This window comes from Lytechinus pictus, chromosome 7, assembly GCF_037042905.1.
Source record: "Lytechinus pictus isolate F3 Inbred chromosome 7, Lp3.0, whole genome shotgun sequence".
NCBI classification, from domain to species: Eukaryota; Metazoa; Echinodermata; class Echinoidea; order Temnopleuroida; family Toxopneustidae; genus Lytechinus; species Lytechinus pictus.
The window spans coordinates 20,219,162-20,224,244 of record NC_087251.1 but is presented as its reverse complement, the minus strand read 5'-3'; positions in this window follow the sequence as shown (position 1 = coordinate 20,224,244).

Sequence of the window (5,083 nt, the reverse complement as noted above, 5' to 3'; positions counted from 1 at the left end):
TCTATAAAATGAAAATATTGGACACTTCACTGATCGATAAGTGTGTAAAATAGTTTAGGTGCCTAGTCTTTCCCTTGTAGCGTCTTTGATATGAATATAAATCTGATATGAATATAAATCGCGCACCTTCTTTAGGCCAAAAATTGATGTCGCGGTGTTACACAGGCAACGACGTCAAGATCAAGAAAAGATATTGTTTACTAGGAACAGAATGCTAAAAGAAGTCACCAAAGGGACTTTATATTGATCGGTAATACCTTGGTCACATTTGCTCTACGGCGGCCGTATGCCAGCTTGAAAACAGCCATTTTAACATTTTTTGTACCAGCTGCATATAGGTGATTTGAATTAAAATTAATAAAACAGCTGTTTTTGACTCGCCGTACGGCCGCCGTAGAGCAAATGTGACCAAGGTATTAGTGTAATTGAACAATTAGATTAGATTTTAGATTTCGTCAAAGTATCTAATTTTATGCAATCCCATGGAAGTGTTTCATCTGGACTCCTGGAATCTCCAAAGAAGTGGAAGGGTCAGCTCAGCCTTGATTTTCCTGTGCACGGCGGCATGTAATGAACCCTTGAGTGCAGTCTCTGTATGACTGTAAGTGTAACGTATATGTACATTGAGTGTTCTGTTGGTTACACTCAGGCTCAGCAAATCAGATTTTATAAAAATTTAGGCCTTTGACTTTTTTTCCACCACCCAACCTCATGGCCTGAACATCCAAGAGGGGAACGACTGATTTTTCTTTCCTATCCACTTTCAATTTATATATACATATAATTTTTCCCCTCAGCTCTTTTGAATAGTTACATTATAGTTTCTTACTCTACTTTCCTCCCATATCTCATACAAGCTCAGCTCCATTTTTTCCTTCCTTATTCAGGCGATATAATAATTATTATTATTATATATATATATATATTTGTTATTTCTCCACTCACCTCTTTTAGATTTACCACATTTGCTTATTTACATGTATACTATGGTTTCTTCATAATACACCCCCTCTCTTCTATATTTGCTTTTACCTTTTTAGGCAATTTGCTTCCTCTTTTTCACATATACAGGTTTTTTTTTTTTTTTTTTTTTTCCTACTATATAGTCTTATGTTTTTTTCCCGTCACACCTAGCGGATTACAATATCAGTTACACCATATGTGTATTTATATATTTTTTCATATACATTTCTTTTTTGGATATATTTATATACATATCACTTATAGATACATATTTACACTTACCTTCTTCTCTTAGTTTGTTTAATGCTTTATCATATATACTTATATGTCTTTTGCACATTATCAGTTGTTCCCCATTCTTTTTCTTTTTTTCCCCCCACTCTTTTTCTTTTTTCCCCCCCACTCTTATGCACCAGTTTATTAAGCCTTTCTTTGTAACCTGTTTGACCCACCTCTCACTAATTCTCTTGTTTTTCATCCCATTATCACTGTTTTGTTCCAGATCCTGTTTGATGTTGCCTGCCTCATTATTTTAATCCCTCTTGGCTTGAGGTCTTTTACTGGCCTTACTTACACTAACTTCCCTTTGTGTCTGCCTATACTCCTTTTCTTTCATCCCCTTCACTAACCTGATTGGTCTTCTCTACTCACTAATGCCTCTTTTGTCTCCTTGTTTCTAGTGTTGCTGTAGCTTGTTTGTGGTCTATATTATGGTTGTTCCACTTTATATGTTTGTCATTTTGCCTCCGACGAAGATTCTGCTAGGATCGAAAGCTTAGGCCCCTTTTTTACTTTCTAATTTTTCCAAAAGAAATAGAACCTAGACTAGATATAGCCTTTCAAGGTTGATTAAACCCGAAATTATGTCTATATCTGATAAGATCTAGGCTCTGCCTAGCTACATGTAGATAGGACAAAATATACATGGGCAAGTCCAAGAAAGGGTCACCCTAGAAGACAAAATTTCATTATTTTAAGAAGTTATCTTTGATGGAGTAAGAAAGCCCAAATGTTGAATTTTAAAAGTTCATTAAGAAAATGTTTATAATATTCAAATTTATGCTAATTTGGGGCACTTAATTTGCATAATTGGTAAAATGGGTGTTACGTATGGGACAATTATAAAAAATCATAGAAAATCAAAACAAAACTTGTGAGATTTAGTCATAGATGGGACATGGACCCCCTAAAATCTTATTACTCTCGGGGGACAAAAGTGGTGTCATCTAATTGAATATGCAAATTGGTTCTTGTCTAAGGATGGAATGTCCCATACCAAAATTTTGAGGATATTTTTAAAGTTATTTCTCAGAATACAATACATATTTGCATGATGCATCTCTGGGAAGTTTTATTTTATTGAGTATGAAAATATTATACCACAAAAAGTTTCAAAAATGTAGGTTACTTTTTAATTAAAAGTTAATCAAAAAATTGTTACGTAATGTACATGTATGTGACATGTATTTACACACAATGTCAATGGGGAGCTTTGTGTACAAAGTGAATGGAGAAAAAAATATTTCAAGAGTGCTCTTAATAGTGATTTATTTACCTTTTCTTTAGTTTCTAAAATCTGATTTGTTATAAATACTGATTAAAAAAAATTCAAGCAAAAAAAAATAATTGTGAAAATGGAAAAATATGAAAAAATAAAAACCATAGAAATATGCAAGAAATTCATGAAACCATGGAAAACATGAAAAAAATGTTGAAATGGCTAATTTCCTTTTCAGTCAGATCAAATATATCTCAGAACATCTTAAAAGAAAAAACTCTTGTTATTTCCATATTTCAAATTCTAATTTTCAAAATTATGGAGAAAATTGCGTTCGTTCTCTATGGGGACAAAATGTCCCATACGTAACATGTCATTAATTTGTTTAATTAGAGTCTGTAATTAGAATGACATGAAACTTGCCTTAGATATACTAGAGTGTTGTGACTTTTATCACACTAAGTTGCAAGTTGTCAAATGAAATTCTTTCAGAGAATTCTCAACTTGAAAAAATATTTGAAAATTGTCTTTTTCTGCGTCCCATAGGCTTTCAATCAGGGTCTGTGCCTGCAGACTAGATTCTATCCTTCATTTGACCATGGACCTATGAAAAGATGGAATTCATCGCTTACGGTAGATAATAAATTCACAGGTGACTGTTATTGTCATCTGAATAACATTCTCTTCATACTTGTCTACTTTGGTCCTATGATCGCTACCGCGAGAATGGCCTTGAAGCAGTTCGTGATTGGAACTTTATATTTCACAGATTGTATGCGCAGTTGATAACAAATCACTTGAATCATGGAAAATCGATGTGCAGTTCTTGTTTACCTTTTGTAATCTTAATTCCATGTGTTTTATTTGGGAAAATGTTGTCATATTACTAGGCACACTTGTCATTGATTGCTAATCATTTCAAATTTCTCCATAATATTCCAGATATATGTGGCACATAACGTGTATAGATCATGTATCTCTCAATGCTATTGAGGTCCTTACGTGCGTCCAGAAGTGTCTGGATAGAATGATATCATATTTCATATCACAGAAATCGTCTGTTCTCAAGTTTGTTGCTCCACATTAGCATGTTGATTGAAAGGCACAAGCTGAAACGGTATCAGCCAACAAAACTACATGTAAGACCTTGGGAAACTGATCCGTCTTTAAGTGATCAGATACATCTTGGTAGTCATGGTAATTGCTATTGTCACAACACAGGTATGTTCTTATTATGATGCACATAACCAGGTGACGGTAACTATCATTGGATCAAAGAAATGCTCGTGTTAATCGTCCATCTCTTCATAGGTCCATGATTGGACATGTGTCACAAATCATGCGTTCAACGTCAATCCATGCTAGAGCCACTGAATTGCACCACACTGCAGGCAATATGTAACCCGGAAGTCGCAACAGCCATTCGTATCTGTATCACGCTCAAATTCAATGTTGAGTGAAGGCAACTCGGACGTTTCACTTGACATTATTTTAATACGAGTTCAATGTGGTTGACTTTCTCCCTTGTTTGTTTTATTTTCTGTTTGAAGATACAAATCTAAATTCACAAGAAAACTATGAAACTTGGAACAAAACCACAGATTTCTTGATTTTAGCTATTTTTTTGGTGATACTGTTTCTTAAATCCGGGCTAAGCCTCTGTGTGCTTTGGAAATATTGCAGAGATTCTACAATTTTTTATGGAAAAATAAGGCCTTCTAGATAGATGGAATTTTGGAGTTGAAAACTTTATTCGATGGATATAACAAATTGTGTTTAACAATTTACGGAACCAATGTTTGTTTGTTTTTCAAATCTCTATTAAAATGATCTGAGAATGTGTCAAAACTTAAAACAAAAGAGCTTCCAGAATTTTTAAAGTTTTCATTGCTTTTCAAATTTCATAGTACAGTGTGGCTCGTCAATATTGAATAATTAGGTCTGCAGAATCAAATTCATTTTCCAGTAGATCTGGTAAAAAATTTAATATTTAAATTGTATGATATGTGTTTTGAAATTTATGCAAAAATCAATATTACACTTTTTAAACTGGAAACTAGTATTTGTATATATCTACAGGAAGCTGCCATCTTGCTCAATTCTGACCCAAAATCAAGGTTTACTTCCGGGTCAGTTTCACTCCTTCTTCAACAATTCCTTCTTCAAAAATTTGGTGGACACGGTGTGCCATCTATCAGTTGCAGCAGACAGGCCAATTTCTATTAAACTTCAGGGTTTTAATCAGGCGCAGACAGCAGAAAGTGCTAGTGTACTGTAATGTGACTGTGATGATTCGAAAATGAAAACCATATTAGGGCCAGGGCCCGTATTCCACTAACGAGATAAGCATGCTTAGGTAAAAAATTGAAGCATTTTGTCTTATTTTCTGTCTGAGACAAAATTGTTAGCCAAAACGCGTATTCCATAAAGAATTGGCTAAGAATTTTGTCTTAGAATTTGGCTAAGAGTTTTTTTTCGCGTGACAGATATAGGGTAATTGGCTAAGTAACTTTTCTTAAAACTGCAGAGTCTGTATCTCATAAATACAACATGGCTAAGAATTTTGCCCTAACTTTAAAACAGTTGTGAGTTGGAGTATTTGGGGAATTTGATTTTTAATTG